The sequence below is a fragment of the Thunnus maccoyii genome, chromosome 17 (assembly GCF_910596095.1).
Source record: "Thunnus maccoyii chromosome 17, fThuMac1.1, whole genome shotgun sequence".
NCBI lineage: Eukaryota > Metazoa > Chordata > Actinopteri > Scombriformes > Scombridae > Thunnus > Thunnus maccoyii.
The window spans coordinates 6,435,189-6,455,771 of record NC_056549.1 but is presented as its reverse complement, the minus strand read 5'-3'; the positions used below and the strand labels follow the sequence as shown (position 1 = coordinate 6,455,771).

The window sequence follows — 20,583 nt, the reverse complement described above, 5'->3', positions numbered from 1 at the left end:
TTGGAACAGCCCGTATATGTATTTTAGTTCTTGAAACATCTTGTTCAGCCTGTGCTTGTTTGGCGACAGACTGATGTAATAACTGTGTGCGGCGCCCTTTGACCTTCTGACGGAAGTGACGTAGGCAGTAATGAAAACAGCCTCTTTGATATTCTGTTATTGGATTATAATTTCTGCTGCATTAATGAGTAAGTAGTGTTGTAGTTGGTACAGATGCTGCTAATTTTAACCTTTTAAGTAAGTAAGTAAAGGTTATTTGTATAGCAGCTTCCACAGATACAAAATCACAAAGTACTTTATATTAATGAGAAAAAAAAGGCGATATTAAAACAAGCGAAGGCTGAACAATAGGATGTTTAAACTGGTTTGGGATGGAGCCAGTTGAAGGGGAGAGATTGATCATGGCTACAATAGAGGAGCCAATTTAATTAAAAACATTTAAAAACAAGGATGAAGCAAGAATGTCAAGGAGGCCAGACGAAGATTTAATTTTCTGCAACAATTTAGTGATGTCCTCTAAGGAAACAGGAGAAAATGAGTTCTGGATTGTATTTTGGTGTGATGATGGAGGAATATTTGCTCTGATATCACCGACTTTGTCAACATTTAAGAAGATTATTGCATAAGTGTTAGAGAAGACAGACACTTGTGGAGCAGTCGGAGAGACGATAGTGTTTATAGTCCCAAAGAGAACTTTTGAATTTCTTTCGTTAATTGACGTAAAGTTGGCAAAATAGGCCGTCCTACCATCCCTCATCATTTCATTCAAACTGATTAAAACCTCTTTAATCTGCAGCCGATGGACCTCTAGTTTGGTAGCTTTCCATAAGCGTTCTGTCTTCCTGCGTTTCTGCCTAAAATTGCGGATTGACTCATTAATCCGTGGTGAGGATTTGACAGAGGAGAATTGTCTAAATTTAAAAAGGAGCCACTATATCCAATACAGAGGAGCACTGTTCATTAAATAACTGAACCAAGGTCCCCACATCATTACGGCTTAACAGCACATCGGGGTCAAATTAAGTTTTCGGCTGTGCTCTGGTTAATGATGCGCCTACGAGACGTGTGTTTATGGGGCGGCGGATCCAAAAATGACCACAAACATCCGAAATAACCCGCTTATGATCGCTGAAATCCTCCAAGTGAACATTATCAATAGTTAGACCGTGTGAAAAAACTAAGCATGCCCCACTTTATGTGTGAGTATAAAGTTAAAAGACTCAGTAATATCAAGAAAGTCAGATGCAACCTTATATGTGAAAGTTTAAAATCACCAACGATTAAAACTTTGTCCAACTTTATAACTGAAGGTAAGAACTCAGACAGGAAAGGGTCAGCTGGGCCAGGAGGTCAATAAATTAAAATACAGTAGAAAGGCTTCAAACTACGTAGAATAGAGGCTGATTGATGGTGATATTAGTTAGTTTTGCTTATTTTTCTTCAAATAAAGAAGGAACATCATGTCAAATAATTTCTCCTTTAGAATAAACTGTGTTTTCCTGCAATTATTGACACGAGCACTGTGATTCAAAATGATTATTGACAGTTTTTATCCTGTCACTCTGCACTGTTGGACACTTTTAAAAGAAAGTAAAAACTCTCAGCTGCAGTAGGGGAACTCTTGGATTATCTGTTCGCACTCATCCTGAATGAATACATACATATATCAGTGTCTGGATAATCTTATTTTGCCAGCTGCTTCTACTGTAGGCAGTAAGTACCGACCTCAGCATGGTGGCCGCATGTTCCCTCGTTAAATAGAGACCATTCAAAGGCAACAAAAGAGCGAATTTGCAATAATAGTCAGGTGGATCACTGATTACAGGTTTCTCACAAACCTGTGACACAGTCGGTAATTTCTCTTCTCACCCCAGCTATTCTTCTTCCAAGCATTTGCTCCGTGAAGTGAAGTTTGTCTTGTGGACGTATCATTAGTGTACTCAATGAACTTCAGGTCAATCTGCATGTCAGATGTTGATATTTCATGTGTACAAATTAAAGTTTCAGCCTTAAGGTGGTGTTAGAAGAGGAATCAGAGGTGTGCCGAAATCCTTACAGGCTGGATTCATTTCAGCTACGTTCTCTGATGATTCACTTTTAATAAAAACTACATCTGGCTGCATAACAACTGAGGTTTGACTAATGCTTTATGCTTGTACAACCCTCAAACTCTCCTCAAACTGAAAGAGTTTCTGCACACCTGAGTGACGGGTATGTCAGAAAAAGGATGCACAGCTTGAATAGAAATAAAAACACCTGCACACTGTCTCACTTACTACTGGACTATTTATTAGTTATTATTACAAGGTTTTGGTCTGCTACAAATAACATTCATATATCATTAATGTGTACACACAACATTTTGAGGGAAATGTCAAAAAAATGTCCAAAGTACAAGATTTTGATACCAGTTGAGGTATCAAAAGCACTTTGTCGAAGTTAATCTAAAACAGTTTTTCAATTTCTAACCAAGCCTTAACATTGTTTTTTTTTAAATCTTGCTTTAGTTGCTACAAGCAGATATTTCTAGGAAAACAAATGTTGGAAATTTCTATGTTTTTGATGTCAGCTGCACAAGTCGACAATCTGTTTATTTGTATTTATTTGTTTATCTAATTGGATCCTCATTAGCTTTTGTCAGCAGTTGCTAGTCTTCTTGGCGCCCACACATCAAAATATCAAGATAAACATTAACACAACCATGAACGCAAGGTCCAAACTAAACATTAAATTACAAAAACAACACAATCAGATCAATGGTTCACATCACAACATATAAAATCTGACTTGAGAAAAGTCACATCCTCAGAAGAGCATAAACATGCTCATAAAATTCTTCATGGTCAGTGTTGATACGACAGGAAATGACATTTAATTTGCTCTCTGTATGTGTATTAATTAACAACATTGCAACATTAGCATCATTACATTGAGAGAAAATGCAGTTCAGTCAACATTACATTTCTAGCAAAACACATTTGTTGTTGCAATTTAGTTGTTGTGTATAAATGTAATGTCTAGGAGACAGAGTTGCTTCGGCAAATGCTGATGCTGTTGTTTCACCTCTTGGGAGAACAGTCTTGCACATCCGCAACAAATGTAATGGGAACTTAGACATTAGTTTTCAGAATACCTCACCATGGACCAAAATGTTGACACTAGACAAAATATTCAGATTACTCCATGAATAACAACAGCAAAATCTCACAGCACTGTAGCCAACAGTTGCCAAGATCTGGACCAGCACCCATCCTGGAAGCGCTCTGCTTCCCTGGCTGTCGTTGCCATTTCCTGAGGTTTTGGATCCGGTTCCCCGTCCTGCGGGAGTTCAGCCTCACCTCATGTCTCTCTTTCTGAATGATGTCTTTATCCTTCTCCCTCTCCTCTGTGAATAATGCCTTTTCTTCTCTCGTGTATGTGAACGGCGTGAGGTGAGACTCTCCCGTGTGCATGTGTATTCTGTCCTCCTGCCAGGTCTCCATGGTGATTAAGGTCGTTTGGCTCAGGTTCTATTCTGTTCTGGTGGCACCTTGAAGCCGCTTGGCGTCTTCTTTATCACATTATCTTGTTCATTGAACTGCTGTATACTGTGTGTGATTTGTATACTGAGATTGTGGATGTGATTTCTCCCTTTTTTCCCTGTTAAAGAGGTTTTTAAGGGAGTTTTTCCTTAATCGTATCAAGGGTCTAAGGACAGAGGTTGTTGTATTGCTGTATAGACTGTAAAGCCCCCTGAGGCAAATTTGTGATTTGTGATACTGGGCTATAAAAATAAAATTGACTTAACTTGACTTTGTGGATATTTTGTTCTGAACCAAAGTGTTAAAAAGTCAGACTGACGAACCGTCTCACTGACATCGTCATCGTCTCGCTGTGGTGCCAGCAGAGCAGAGAAAGTCACAATAACAGACTCTCTGAGGCATGATTTAGTCGCCATTCCTCAGGAGAAAACTTTCACTGAAAATGTTCAGCGGGAACATCAAATCACAACTGAAAATACTACCATGATGTCTTTACGAGTGCAGCTGAATTGTCGTTTCGTTTCACAGAAAATGTGGACGCCAGCTGTTACAGTTCGGTCTCAGAGGTGCTGAGGAGACTGTTTTCATGTGCTCAGTTTAATCATCATCGACTGAGGCTGAAATTGGTGATGAGGTCAGAAATTATTTGGTGTGTAGATGAGTGTCGGTTTGCTTGTGAATCACAGCAGATACAGAGGACAGAGGTTGTGTCTTTGAAGCCAGAATGTCCTTGTTAAATACCTCCAGACTGTAGATTGGTATCTTGATGTATTGTTATCTTAATGTATCCTTAATTTCTTCCTTCAAGTCCTCGCCAAGAAGCTCTATTAGGGAGAGCTGCCATTTTTGTTTCATTCTCCATTCTCTCCATTGTTTTTTGTGTTGATAGGAAGGTAGTTTTAGTATTGCAGCCTTTTCTTTTGGGGGTAGTCTGTTTAGCATTGTGGTTTTGTTTCTACTTAGGGCTGGTTTGGTTTGTTATTTTTGACTCTCCCTAAAGTTAAACTTATGCTTCAGTAACCAATGATAAAAGATATAAATTCTGAACAAACTGAGTACTCATATTCTTCATCTGGTTTGATGTTACTCCCCTCTAGACCACCAGTCCTTGATTGTTGATAGGGTAGGTAATAAGTAATAATTCTGTTATCTAAGTTATTGACAAAGGAGACTCATAGTTTTCAAACGCAGATTACACTGTAGTAGCTGGTACTATTTGGTAGGGATGTACAGAGATCCCAGTATTTGTATTTGTATCTGTATTTGTTGAGGCAGCAAAATTATTGGTAATTCACATCAGTACTTGCATTGGTAGGTACTAGGGATGTGTAGATATCCCAGTATTTGTATTTGTATTTGTTGAGGCAGCAAAATTATTTGTATCTGTATTTGTATTCAAATAAAAGTGGAAAGAGGCTTAAAAATCCTGTTTTTGTTTTTATGACACTTTTAATTTTAGAAAATTAAAGTCTTACAATAAGTGTTCATGAATAAACCACCTTATAAAGGAGGTCCCCACATCGGGTCTTGAACTGGAGTCTCCCAAATCATAGACGACTGTGCTGATTACTGAGCTAAAACTTTACTCATCACCTCATTGCAGACACACCTCTACCTATTTATACACCCATAACACGGAGACAACACACCATGTAACATGTAAGGAAGAACTTCAAAGGCAATTATTGCTTTGCACTTTTCATTTATTGCCTATTTTCTATATCCTAACTTTGTGGAAAGGAGAAGGGGGACAACAGGTTTGGAGAGTCCCTTTGGAGCACTTTGCTTGTGTCAGTAGCTCAGCTTTATCTCTGGGGAACATCCCCAACAAATAATTTTTTAAATATTTGTATGAAACAAATATTCATATAAAACCCACTATCTGTGCTTTGCTGGATAATGTTTTTGTATTCGGGCACACCCCTACTATTTGGCAAAAGCAGAGATCTTATGAAAGTTAAAAGAGGCTTTTTTAACATGGATTCATGGAGATTGGGCTCTCTTTAAATGCAAAAAATTCCAAAATTGTCTTAAGAAATTATGGTTAAGGTCTGGTTAACACTACTTGGTCGAGGTTAGGAAAAGACCACCACAAACTGTGGATTGCAGGGTCTAAAAATCACACTTTTATACGCCCAACCATCCACCTCAACCTCCTCCAGAAGAGGCGTTTTTAACATCACACTATTTCCTGATTTGCTACTAAGAGGCAACAGTCATTATCTGGATGACCACAAAGGGTCACTTGCCAGGAAAACATCAACTGTGGTCCATTAATCGCAGGGTTGGCTAGTGTCCACCTTTCAAAATATCCTTGAGAAAGACACTAAGCCAGCATGGCAGCTGTAATGGCAAAAAGTCAGAACAGAGAAGACTGGTTTCAGGTAGTATGCGCCTTACTACTGAAATAAACTACAACACAGCCTAAAGTTAGTTCATGATGAGAATGAACTGTCTTATTGTGATCCTGTGTATATGTAACCTGTTCTCAGGTTTCTCTTGCAAAAGAGATCTTGAGATTTCCTGAACAAATAAATAAAACTTAATGGGTTCCATGGAGAACCGTCCAGTATAAAAAGAGAGTCCATGAACGGATTTTGAAGGGATTCCTCATGGCACATACTGGGTTTCTGTTGTGATTGTAATCTAGATCATCTGCCCACCAAGCTTTTAAATCCACAAGAAAGCAGAATATTTTTCATTCTTAATTATTTGGATTCTTAATAATTCTTCTTAATTAGCAACAGATGATATGACCTCAACGTCACTTTAACTGGTGAAAGCGACTAAAAATGAGAAGCTGGTACCTGAATGTTTTGTACACTGTTCTTTTCTAATGATAATTAGTGTCTGAGTAGCGAATACATGCATTTTGCCAACCTCAGTGTCTTAACACACCTCAGCGTTTCACTTCCATACAGTGCTGCTTAAAAGTTTGTGTAAGTTTTCTCTATTTCTGCCTAACATGAATAGATTTTTACACAAGTCCTAAAACTAGATAAAGGGAATCCAATTAAACAAATTAGACAACAACATTCAACTTATTCATTTATTTCTTGAGGAAAAGTGTCAAATCTTACATATTTGTGTGAGGCAAAAGTATGTAAACCCTTGCTTTCAGTTGGTGGTGTGACCCCCTTTTGCAGCAATAACCAAACATTTCCAGTAACCGTTTATCAGCTCTGCACATTGGCTTGGAGGAATTTTAGCCCATTCCTCCTCACAGAACAGTCTCAACTCAGGGATGTTGGTGGGCTTCTTTGCATGAACTGCCTACTTCAAGTCCTTCCACAGCATTTTTATAGGATTAAGGTCAGGACTTGGACTCGGCTATTCCAAAATATTATCTTCCTTTTGTTCTAACCATTCTTTGGTAGAGCGACTTATGTGTTTAGGGTCTTTGTCTTACTGCATGACCCACTTTCTGTTGAGCTTCGGTTCAAAGACGGATACCTTGACATTTTCCTGTAGAATTTGCTGGTACAAGTCAGAACTCATAGCTCCTTCAATGATTGCAAGCCGTCCTGGTCCAGAGGCAGCAAAGCAGCCCAAACCATGATATTACCACCACCATGTTTCACATATGGGAAAAGGTTCTTATGCTGGAATGCAGTGTTTGCTCATCTCCAAACATAATGCTTCTCATTCAAGCTGGAAAGTTCGATTTTGGTCTCATCCATCCACAGAACATTTTTCCAATCACCTTCTGGCTCATCCACGTGGTCTTGAGCAAACCATAAACAGCAGCTATGTTCTTTTTGGAGAGAAGTTTCTCCTTGCAACTCTGCCATGCATACCATTGATGTTCAATGATCTCCTGATGGTGGACTCATTAACATCGACTGTAGCCACTGCAAGAGAGACCTTTAATTTCCTAGATGTTACACTGGGGTCCCTCCTTGTGGTTTTCCGGACTATTACACACCTGCTCTTGGTGTGATTTTTGTTGTTTGACCACTCCTGGGGAGGGTAACAGTCCAAATTCTTTAGAAATGGTTTTGTAACCCTTTCCAGCCTCGTCAGTATCAGTAACTCTTCTTCTAAGGTCATCAGAAGTGTCCTTTGTTTGAGCCATGACACACTTCCACAAACCTGTGTTGTAAAGCTCAGACTTTGATAGAGAAGACCCAGATTTCTCTTCTTTAAATAGGCAGGGCCTCACAATTGATTGTCATCACATTGATTGAAACACCTGACTCTAATTTCCCCTTCAAATGAATTGATAATCCTAGAGGTTCACATACTTTTGCCATGCACAAATATATAACATTGGATCATTTTCCTCGGTAAATAAACAAACAAGTGTAAGATTTTTGTCTCATTTGTTTAATTGATGTCTCTTAATCTAGTGTTAGGACTTGCATGGAAATCTGATCACGTTTCAGGTAATTTTTAGAATGAATGAATGAATATTTAGAATTTTAGATGTAGAAATAGAGCAAATTCTAAAGGGTTCATAAACTTTCAAGCAGTAGTGTGTATGAGCAAAAGCTGAGGTGAACACAGTACAGTAATGAAAGGATAGGCATTTGATCACGTGAGTGTGGGGCGTGTACCTACCAAAATGAAATGAAATGTTGAATTCTTCCCTTCCAATAGTTTTACAGATATAATGACAAAGAGTGAAATAGATGGAATTGCAGGATACTCGACTTGATGATCTGGCAACCCTCAACTTCAAACTGTCCACACATTGTCGACTAGCTGCCCCATAGCGGCAGTAGTAGCAGAGTCTGTGATGAACGGTGGTGAATCTGAACCAAAATATCTCCTTTCCAGGAGCTGCCATCTTGTTTGTATGACGTCATTTGGAGCCAGAGTCTGTGCGGTAGAGTCGGACGGCGTGTTGACAGCCCGTGGGACATGCCCCCTCAGCCATCCTGCCGCCTGACGGAGGTTTGAGAGCGGCTGTTGTAGCTGTCAATCATGACAACACACCCCCTTTTTATATCATCAAATAACAAATTAAAAACAAACTTATAAGAAAAATGAGCACTTGAACAAACATCAGCATGGTAAGAACTACCTAAAATGACAAAAACCATCTTTGGGAAAAATTAATCTGATGTGTACTTTGATTTTTTCAGTTTGGCTCATGTCCCATCTGCTAACAAGGAGGGGGCGGGATTTATCAGGGAGCAATCAAGATGTTTTGGCTTCACTTTTGGGGAGCTCTTTACATACAGTCAGTGGTTATACAGTAGAGAGTGGAAGGTATTTTAGACTAAAATAGATATATACTGTATTGGTCTGAATAAAAGACGTTTTGTTTTGTTTTTTCTAGGAAATACACCTGAAAAAAGTGGAGTGTAGATTTTTAAATGTCAATATACATACACAACAACAGATGGTGCCAAAAATTTGTAAAACAAGTGCTCCCCTCCTGACCGCGGCGAGCCAGACACAGCGATCGCCTCGAACAAAGTGACTCAAAAGTAGGCCGAGTAAACCAACAACTATGTAACAGTAACGTAACGAGTATCGTCGTCAACTCGACTACTTCCCTGTCTCTCCTCTGCTCTGCTGAACTCTGTATGTGTGTGGAGGGGCAGCTCCACCTGCACACTGGCCTGAAATGAAATAAGTGCACATAAATTGGGTAAATATCATAAATAAACATAGTCTCTAATGCGTTTTGCTGTCATTTATATTCAGGTCCAGGGTTATTGCACAGTGCCACAGTGAGCTAACTGTTTCTTAAATGTGACGGTCTGGTGGTTTTGGTAATAGTTATTTAGCCGTTACTGGATGTTTATATTTTTCCAAATTAAAGACAAAAATATTATCTTCTATCTTTCTTTTTTTTCTGCTGCACTGAAATTGTAGTAAACTGTGACCCCAAAGCCGAGGTGCATACCAAACGGTGAATTTTATGTACCATTACACCTCCAGTAGCTACAGTGTCTTCATTCACTGACAGCCTGAGGCTTTATAATATCCTACACAACATAAACTCACCCACAGCTCCTCTGAGACTTGTCTATATGTTCCATTTAGAGGCTTTGTTATCCAGCGTTCACCTGGTCCCGCCCACTAAAACCAACATCTGTTACCATAGCTACCACTCTGGTGCAAATGTTAAAAAGTTGTCTTTTTCTTTTTTTTTTTTAAAAAAGAAAGGTTTTTTTGTCTCTGAGCTATAATTGCAGCTCAGAATGCCTGCGTCTCAGCATGTGGAGAAAGTCATTTTCTTGAATCCGCAGCCCTGCTGATGTAACGCCACGGCTGGTGAGTCACGGATCAACCTGTGGACGCGCAGCCTGAACAATGACAGTGTGTCTCAGCGGAGCGGCTTCACCATGAAGTCTCCGGCTTTTCTCACTTTAGTCTAGCAGGTTTTGTTTTGATGTAACAGAAATAGAAACAGAAGAAGAAAAAGATGCATCCAATTGCTTCTTCTCGCTCTAGTTCAGTCTCTTCTTCTTGTTTAATCTCTTCCCCTCCTCACTCTCAACTTTCTTTTACATCTTTTTTTTTCTTCTTCTTTGGATTCTCACCCCCTCAAATCCTCTCCTCCTCTTTCTGAATAAGCCATTTTCTGCTATCACATACCTTCATCAAGTGATTTCCAGACTTCATCATCACTCCAAAAGGCAGAGCAGCAGATTTGTTTCTTTTCTCTCTCTCTCTCTCTCTCTCTCTCTCTATCTCTCTCTCTCTCTCTCTCTCTCTCTCTATCTGCTCGTCTCCCACTGTCGATGCTTTAATGGCAGAAAGCTGAAAGAAAAAATCGATTCTGCGAACAAAGCTGGAAAGGAATCCTTTTTTCTCTCTTTCCGTCTCAGCTTTGATTCCTTTTCCTGCCGATTCTTTCAGTTTTGAGGATGATGTGGCCTCAGACCCTTGATTTCTACACCGGTTGATTGCACTGCTGGTGATCTAAGGACGAGTCGTGGCCTCCGAATTATCAGAATTAACAAGTGATGTCACTTGAGTCATCAGTTGGGGCTGAAGACAATAAGTTTAAAAAATAAATAAATCTGGGGGTGTGGAAGTTAGAAAGAAATTAGGTTACAAGATCTCTGGAACTTGCTCCTCATCTCTGCTGGAGGCTAACAGCTCCAGGCTATATTAGCCGCTACTAGCATAACACACCACAATCTCTCCTTTGACAAGTGAGAAGAATGTATGGAATATAAAATACTTTACTAGATTACAAGCCGCTGCATGTATTCCTTTGAGATTGTCCTCCCAAGAAAAACAACACAATAACTCATAATGTCAGTCAAAAACAACATATAGTTACATTTGAGTGGCAGATGCCATCTAGCAGCTGTAGTCATTATTACCCGCAGCAGTGGACATGATTTACATCGATGATGTAAATTTCCTCAGTCAGAGGAGGAGAGGCGGATGGAGGCATTAAAAAACATCAATTTTTCAAGTGTGTCTTAAATCAACAGTCAGGAGCCCAAATAAACACTGAAAACATGTTTTTCTTGCTGTAATTATTCCTCCTGTTCATACTGACCATTAGAAGATCCCTCCATCATGTACTTACAGTGTAAGTGATGGAGGACAAATCCACAGTCCTCCTTCTGTACAAAAATTAATTTAAAGGTTTATCTGAAGCTAATATGAAGCTTCAGTCATCCAAATGAGTCATTTCAAGTAGATATCTTTCAATGTTACAGTCTTTTTAGTGCCAAACACTGTCTGAAACACAAAGAACACAAAGAGGGAATTTGATGCTAAAAAGACTGTAAATGTGTCAGATATCCACTTGATATGACTAACTCAGACTGCTGAAGCCTCATATTAGCTTCAGATAAACTTTTAAATGCATTTTTGCACAGAAGGAGGACTGTGGATTTTGTCCCCCATCACTTACAATTTTAAGTACATTATGAAGGGGATCTTTTAACAGCCAGTATGAACAGGAGGAAGATTACAGCGAGGAAAACCTCTTTCACTGTTCATATGGACACCTGACTGCTGTTTTAAGACACACTTGAAAAATTGCAAACCTATCCTTTTACCCAATGGTTGACTTCCGCTGTTCGTTTCCTGTTGCCAACCGCGAGTCAGGACAGTTTTTAAAAAGCATAACTACGATCTTCCCCTAACCTTAACCCAGTGGTAACTATTGTAACCATAGCGACAAAGATGGCCTAACTTTAAGGACGTAGTAACTTAAACCCACACCACGTTTCTCTAGCCTTAACAAAGTGACCATCTGAACCCAAACCTAATCAAGTGGTTTTTGTGCCTTAAACAAACCAGAGCTTAACCACAGTGTTGTCACAACATAACTTTTTAACAGTGATGTCTAACAGTTTTGGAAAGCACAGACAAATGATGTTGTCTTGCTGATTACTGACTCTCCTATGTGTCGTTCTGGAGTCACACAGTCACTTACTTTTATGGGAATAAAGAGAGTTGTAATGAATATGATTGAAGAATTTTCTTTTTGAATGTTTTTTAAATCTTTTTTATTAGCAACAGGCTGGTTTAATCCCCCAGTTTCTCAATTTTGCCGGATTTGGAACAGATCTTGCTGTCTGTCCATTTCCAAACTGGCAATCTCAGGGTCCCAGTTTGGACTGGACAGCTACCAGGGACAAAACACAGCCAATCTCAGTGTAGGACAGCAGCCCTGACACATTTTGTCATGTTTTTTCATCTCTACAGTGAATTCTCTGGCATACTGTCACTGTTTCACAACCTCATTACAGGACGACTGACCACCCAGCAGCCATCGGCTCCTGTGATAGTGTACATATTCAGCTAAACAGGGTATCTGTGTGCATCATCATGATGGGAAGCGATCGGGGCTCCAGTAGCCTCTCTAATCATTATGCTAATTATCCATTAGTTATGCTCGTCAAGGACCTTCAGGCAAGTTAGGAGGCGTTATGGGCTCGTTAGAGGCCTTCAGTATCGTTAGGGGCTCATTAGGGGCTATCAGGGTCAGACACACAGCCGGATCGCCGCCCAGAGCTGTGCGATCAGGAAATGAGTTTCCCGTTAAGAAGCTCTGATATCACAGCATTTTAGAGGGACGACGACGCGGTAAACACATTGTCTCACAGAGCGGGAACAGGAGACCCAGCGGTGCTTCCGAGCTCTGCGGCTTCCAGTCATTTCACACAGCAGAGCTAAGAAATTAAAACTATTATTCTATTCTATTCTATTATTTCAACAAATGCCTAATAATGACATACGTTTACGCTGAAAGGAGGAAATTGTGTGATGTCAAAATAAGCAGTCGAAATTGGATTCTTTTAATGCATGACCACAGTGTTTTCCTTAATTAAGGAGTTATTTCCCCCAAACAACAATCTTACCCTTGTGCCTAACCGAGCCGTTTTCATGCCCAAGACTAAACAAACCTCAACCATAGCTGTGCAAGAGCAGAAAACTGTTTTATTTTTGTAATTTGTAACTGTTTTCAAAAGCACTGACAAATGATGTCTATGGGATTAATTCTGTCTGTTAATAAAAACACAATGTGAAAAGTGGGAGAAAATAACTGCAACCCAAAAGTGTTTTCAAAGAGACCTCAGCTTCAGTGTGACTTTATTAGCTGCCTTTTGATTTGCATTTTATGTTTTTGGTTTGCGATTCTCAGTTTTTATTTGTTTCTTCAGAGCTCGGTCTTAATTGGACAAATGTTTTAGCAGCGGGGTCTCTGTGTGCTGCGGCTCATATCCTGCCAGGGATTCTGGGAAGTGACGACTGAACTCTGATGTGAGTCAGATTAAGTCAGTAAAATTAAATTCAAATTAAAAAAATTCAGTCTTCATAACTTATTTATGAAATCTTACAATTAAGTTAAGATGTCCACATTAATCCAAGTTACTGGCATTTATTGTGAGTGAACAGTAGCACACATGCTACAGCGACGCTAAACCAGCTGAATCTGGAAACACCGTTAAACGCTGTGATCCTAGACCAAACTGAGTGAAAAAAATAACTAGAAAAACAGACTTTACTGTTGATATTATCAGGTTTTAATGGCCTTGTGTTTACTGCTTTAATGGACATTGGACATTAAGATGTATGGATGCTTTTTAATAATAATAATAATAATAATAACTTTATTTATATAGCACCTTTTAAAAACAAACTTTACGAAATGCTTGACAGACAAAGCAAAAGCAGTACAATGCAAAGCAAAGACATGAAACAGAAAACAATAACAGATCTGACCTTACAAAGATGGCGGCCGAAGGCAAAGAAAGACAATAAAGAGATGATAAAAAGTTTAAAAGAAAGATGATCCCTAAGACAACATTACATAAAAGCAAGTCTGTAAAAATGGGTTTTAAGAAGAGGTTACTGATTCTGCGAGCCTTATCTTATCTTATCTCCTCAGGCAGGTCGTTCAAAGCCGAGGGGCCTTGATGGAAAACCTTTAGATTTAAGCCTCGACTTTGGAGCAGCCAGAAGGGCCCAACCTGGCTCATACGGGGTCAGCATATCTGTTATGTAGCTTGGAGCCAGACCCAGACGTGCTTTAAAAGTGATCAGTAAAATCTTAAAATCAATTCTAAAACAAACAGGGAGCCAATGGAGAGAAGCCAGAATCGCGGTGATGTGATGTTGTCTGTTAAAACCAGTAAGAAGCCGAGCTGGAACCCTCCAGATCCATTTGATCGCAGCGTCAGACAACAAGTTTTAGCTGATAAAATAGCTGAAAAAAACAGCAGCCAGTTGATTCTGACAACTAAAATAATCGAGGCAAACAGCATCTTACAAGATAAACATCAGTGTAGCAAATAAAAAAAATGATTTAGTGTTCAATTCCATGTTTGAAAAAGTTGATTGGTGGGAATTTTATCGCAGTTGAAATCTCTTTTTGACATCTTCACTGCTCTTCGCTGAATCTCTGTGATCATTTGATTTATTTATTTATACATACGCAAAACACGTTAAAGTGATTTCACTTATTTCCAACATGCTCCCCAGATGTTAAAAACCAAAACACAGACAGACAAACAGATGTCCAGCTGGTGTTTAAATGTAAAACTGGTTGTGTTTTGTTTCATTTTCTTTGAGATCAAGCCTCAGATTTATTAACGTTCTGAAGATTTCAGCTGCTCCACATAATATACTGACTTTCATGTTAACAGCAGAACACACACACACCGCACCCTGAGTCACTAGGAGCTACACAACTGTACGTTTGTGTGTGTTTGTCCCCTGACGTCTCTGCTGTCTGACCTTGAGTCAGAGCAGAAGCGTCTCTGTCTTGTTTTGTTTTGTTTTGTTGACCCGTGTCTTGTGCAAACAGATTTTGTAAACCCTGTCATGTACATTCACACAACCAGCATGATCAGGATAAATGAATAACAAATACTTCCATTAGAGAATAATGGAGCTGAGATTTTGTCCAGAGCTCAACCCAACCTCACTCTGTCCTGAAACCCTGATCGGATGTTTCAGACACACAAGAGAGAAAAAGCAGTCTGTTTTGTTTCAGGTTGTGATCATGTAGTGTAATAGTTTCCAAACTTATTTAAAGGAAAAGTTTGACATTTTGGAAAATGCACTTGTTTGCTTTCTTGCCAAGAGTTAGACAAGAAGATTGATACCACTCATGTGTATACAGTAAATATGAAGCTATCACCAGTAGCTGGTTAGCTTAGCTTAGCCTAGCTTAGCACAAAGACTAAAAACAAGAGCAAACAGCTAGCCTAGTTCTGTCCAAAGGTCATTACAGATATTAGACTTTAGGGGGAGGTAAAAGAGTGATAAGGAAGGTTGTGTTTTTCAATAATGTGACCTAACAGGAACATATAGATGAAGAAGAGAATTGGACCCAGTACAGAACCTTGTGGGATGCCAGAAGAGGGAGATGGAGGCTGAAGATGAATTGAGACAGCAGATCTTTCTCAATCTGCGTTCTTGTCTGCACTTGTGTTCTTGTGAATCGTCATCAGTCACAACCCAACTATTGTTCCATTTCAAAGTCTGCATCTGGCCAAGAACAGTCCAAATGACCGGAAGTGTTCTTGGATTTATACTACAGGAGCTGATTTGTGTGGACTTGGGAAAGCCAAGAATCACACAAAGTCTGTTGTCATCCCGGGGAGAAAAATCTAATCTCAGCAGCTTTTGTAATTAACTGCTGGCTCTGTTGTCTCTGTAGTTTTGATATATGATATACATGATAATTCCTTTTGGAAGATGAATGTTGGTCTCAGAGATTAAATATAATATTTGTTGCTGCCACATTAGTTTATTTTTAATTAAAGGGAAGCTTCAGTGCTGCCTCTGTGGACTTTGGGCTCCTTATACAGTATGTTCAGATATCACCACATTTCAATACAAATCTATAAATGGCCAAGGCCAACAAAAATCCCCGCCAGGCCAAAAACATTTTTTTTTAAATGCCAAAAATAATGCCAAACATCCATTAATTCGGAAATCAATAGTGTTTGGGAGCCGCTGAGCAGTTCTGTTTCAAAGCGTGAGTCAGCGTCTATGTCGTTGCCTGGGAAACTGCAGGTAGCGCAACTCCTTTTAAAGAATAGGGCAGTGCGTAAGCGAGTGAGCGAGAGAGTGAATGTCAGAAAAGTGAAGGTGAATGCGAGCAGAGCAGAGGAAAAGGTTAGCAGTAAGTTGTCGGTCTGGCGGTAAATGTAGAGTACAGACTACAGTGTGTCAGTTAATAAATGCTGCAGCTTGTCAAGACCAAGAAAAGTCACGTCTGTTGTTTCCCCAACTGCTGGAAAAGTGAAGGGGGTTAGCTCTGCAGTTAGCAACAATGGGTTAGCCTAACCTGACGATGCTAAAGACAGAAATAGAGAACGGAGAAATGTGTGGCTGCTAATCTAATCCTAACTTGATAGTTACTGCATTAAAACTGCCTAAATCTTAACTCAACCCTTCTTACAAAAGCTCCATATAGTCTCCACCCAAAATGTGGTGCAATGTATTTTTTAATGTTTTTCTTATGTGTACAACACCTTGAGTTACAACTACTGTATGAAAAGTGCTGAACAAATAAATAAACTTAAACTTACATAAAAACAAACATCTTAAAAATGTACCAGGTTTTGACCTTGTCTTTTTTCATATACATATTTATTTTATAGCTACATTTCAGCCTAAATAAAATAACAGACTGCATCTCACTGTCAATTAGCTTATTTTTTCTTCTGTTAGTGGACCTCTGAGTTGAGATGATTTTGTCACAGTACAGTCTGGAGTGTTGAGGTTGAGTTTTCTGTTGTCAAGAACACTGTCGTTCCACTTGCAAATGATCGTACTGTGTCGTCCCGTCCTCCAGAGTTTGGACTCCCAAGTTTTGAAGCTGCCAAGTTCGAACTCCCAAGTATGCAAGTCTGAACTTGGCATACTCTGCATTGAGAAAGGCCTTCTGAAGGATCTGTTGGACGAATATGAAGAGACGGGTTTTTGCCCCAGGGATGCAATTTGTGTCAAACTTTGTTCCCCTTAATGTCAAAACCATGACTCTTTAAAAGCAGAATGCATATTCATCATACACACAGTGTAAAAATCAGCAGAACTTCCTCTTTGCAAAGATGTTTTTTTCTGTGTGATCTGTTCAGGATCAGCATCAGTACTCCACTTTGAAATCAGAGACAAAAGATGCTCCTTATAGCTCGAGATCTTAGATCATAATCATCAAATTTCTGACTTTTTTCTCCAGTAAAAGTTTTTTACAGCTACATTCATGCATTGATGTGTGGAAACCAGAAGTTTTGGAGAAGCAAAGGCAGGATGAAACTCTGATGTCACGAAACATATTGATCCCTGCTGGCTGATACAGAACAATTATAATCAGCAAATCAATCAGAGTGATCAAATCAGTGAAAATGTTTGGTTTTGCACGATCAGTACATGTTTAGACATCACTGAGGCTCATAATGTCACATTAACATAATTCAATTGTAATCTCCTCTATCCTTTCATATATGTAGACATAAATACATAAATAGCTACATTTCAATTTAGTTTTTGTTCCATAAAAAGTCTCCTACATGACGTATAGCACTACTCACATGCAAAATGATTTATGAATAGCTAAACTTGCTCATTGATTTTACCAGTGAAAGAAAAACTGACACTTTCAGTTGTAGTCTGCAATACATTTGTCAGCATATAAAACAGCACTGCTCTTACTTAACCCTCAGGAGCCAATCATCATTAGGTGAGCTTGGCAGCTTGGAGAGGAGTCTGTAGGGAGACAGTTTCTGATGTTGGTTGTCATGTCATTGATGTTAAACTGCTGGCTGCAGCATTTTGTGACGCTGCAGCTCATTTGCTCCGGATGCTGTGTACAAATCATGTTTACAGAGACATGAATAACCATAACTCACTGTGTTAACGTGCAAATACCCTGCATGTATTCTGACTTATAATCAGTATGTACATGCACAGGTGCTTCTTCAACACAAGTCACACAGTAGACAGTTAAAGCTGCTAGAATCAATATGTTTAAAGTGTATGAGCTGTCAGTGTATAATGTGTTGTGTGTGGCTCATAGTGGATGAACCTACAGAGAATTATCAGCGACTCTGCAGCTCGGCTTTACAGAGCTCATTGTTTAGCTGTCCGGCTGCTACTTTACTGTTTTGGTTCACTCAGCGCTCTCATAGCGTCGTTTTCAGCCGCAGCAGGCAGCTGTTTTCAGAGAAAAAGCTCTAAAAAGCCACCATACACAACCTGCTCAGCAGCAAACGGCAAACAAACACAGTTAGCTGTAGACTAGCTGGTGAACATAGTGGAGCATTTAGCAGCTAAAGAGCCAGATATTTCCCTCAGGAGTTGGTAGAGAGTAAAAACAGAGCTAAAAGAGAGTGAATATTGGACAGAAACACGACTCCAAATGATTGATAATGTTGCTCCATAACTGCTGGATGTAGAAATAAGCAACTGTTTGCCAACAAGTTCAACATAAAAGGTGATATGTCAGTGTTGTGTTCACTACTTGTTTCTAATGAAAACAAGTGGACATAACTTACGGAAGCCGAGAACAGCCGCGCTCGCAGTCATTTGTCTTTTAATGCCGTTATCTCAAGATCACGAGCGAATTATTTCATCATCTCCAGAAAACAAGCTTCGTTAGCTGGAGATAACGAGATAATCAACCCATTGACACGAGAAAATAAAAGGTCGTTTCCTCTCGTTACTTATAATGTTTACCAGAGATGAGGAGCGCCATGCCAACATGCGTAGATGGCATCCTGACAGCTGTAGCAAGTGATTTAGGCTGAAGCCATTATTATCATCAGCACCTTTATTAACGACGTCTGTTTCGCATCCAAACGGCGGGTTGATTAACTCCTGCTCAGAATATGATGGGATGATGCATGTAGAGGAAGTACAGAACAATACCTTCACTTTATTAGACACTTTATTATGAGAGAAAGGAAAGCAGAGTGGAGATATCCATGTCCTTAAAAGCCACCTGAAGGCTTCTTGTGCTTGATCTAAATAGTTGAGCTGAGGGAGACGTGGAGAGGAAAAGACAGGAACGAACAAACGAGATCTTGTGATAAATTACGTTAGCTTGAGAGATCGGCCTTTTGTTTTCCCGAGAAAACAAGATAAATGAATCCTTTGTTCCCGTCATAATTACTACGGCTGCTAGAGGGCGCTGTTACTCGTATGTAAGCAGATGTTTTGGGGGATTTACTGAAACATCTGATTTTTTTGTTTTTTCATGGGAGGACGGTCTGGATTGTCAGTACATTGAACAGCAAATCCTGAAACAGCTTGCAGAAGGACTATAAAGAAGATTTGATTTTGGACTCACTGTAGCTTCACTACAGAGAGAACAGACTGCTGCTTCTGTCAGGTGGAGTCGAGCCGCTGGTGTCCCAGGAGCGTTTTACAGCAGGACAACTTTTTTTTTTTAATTTATGCTCTCAGCGATGTGGAGGTGTGGCCTGCGAGGCTGACTCAGGCTCCGCAGGCGCCAACAACTCACCGGCTGACACTCAACAAACACTTAAGATGCACAGAGGTTTATAATTCACCTCCGAGCGGGGGAGCCGAGTGTGTGTGTGTGTGTGTGTGTGTGTGTGTGTGTGTGTTCCCTCCTGGGTCTCGGCGTGTGAGATCTCCTTCTACTGTCGGCACCGTGAAAGATGTTATTTCCTGTCTGCTCGTCATGTCATTACTCCTGACCAGCGCTCAAAATCAGCAGTGACTAATCCTTCCTAACCAATGAAACAGTCTGATGACGCATGAAACGCTCCCTTAATTAGCAATTAGCAGCCTAATTCTCTATGAAATATTTAGCCCGAGACACCCTCTGTCTCACCTCTTAAAATAAAGCAGGGGAGTTGTGGTTCAGACTTTTCCTTTCCTTGCTTTAAATCCAAAGTCAGTTCTGTCTGGTAACTGTGAGAAAAGAACACAAACAGGAGGAGAGAAAATGAAAAACGCCACAATCTCGTTGTGTTTTCGGGGACGAGAAACGGAGCTGACAGCCAGATCTCCCTGCAGGGCGGCGTGCGGATTAATCAGCTTCTGTGCCTGAATTCGATTTGGCCACGCCATTTGCAAACCAGATAACCCACCGTAACATCCCATAATGTGTACCAACGACACCGCGGGTGGGCATGAGAGGAAAATTTGGGTTTTTGAAATAGCTGATAATAAAGTTTACAAAGTCAAATTCATATAACAAGCTAAGATCTTGTTTTTCCAGAGATGAAAAGTTCAACAAGCATGTGATTTAAAGTCGGCTGTTATGATTGGTTACATGCACAGTTCAGTAGTGAGTCCACACAAAATCACTTTTTATGTTGTTTTTTAATGGTTGACAGTGTAAGAAATGTGTATCTTGTATACTAGAGTGGATCTAGAGGAGCAGGAAAGCTTTCAGTGGGCTTTATTTATGACAATCTGTCACAAAGTAAATACAGAATACAGAACTTTATAATACTGTGATATATAGTATGAAGTAGAATATTGCTGTAGGGTTGAAAGCCTTAACTTCATCCTGATCATGACCTCGACCCTAAAACCAAGTCTTCAGCCATAAACAGCCACACAAAGAAGTCTTCTCTGTCCAAAACTGTCCCTCCTTTCTAAAAAATATCCTCACTTACCAAATAGATCCCTGCTTAATACCTACAAA

At 39.7% G+C, this 20,583-nt stretch overlaps 1 protein-coding gene and 1 long non-coding RNA gene across 2 annotated transcripts in view; both read right to left on the bottom strand.

Moving 5' to 3' along the window:
* The window catches only part of nmbr (neuromedin B receptor), a 75,499-nt gene that overhangs the window by 47,863 nt on the left and 7,053 nt on the right, over positions 1–20,583 (bottom strand). The window lies entirely within an intron of this gene.
* LOC121881864 lies at positions 16,315–19,281 on the bottom strand. Its single transcript, XR_006091944.1, has 3 exons — positions 18,458–19,281; positions 17,616–17,766; positions 16,315–16,857 (listed from the first exon to the last, which is right to left on the bottom strand). It is a non-coding gene; the product is annotated as an uncharacterized LOC121881864 (long non-coding RNA).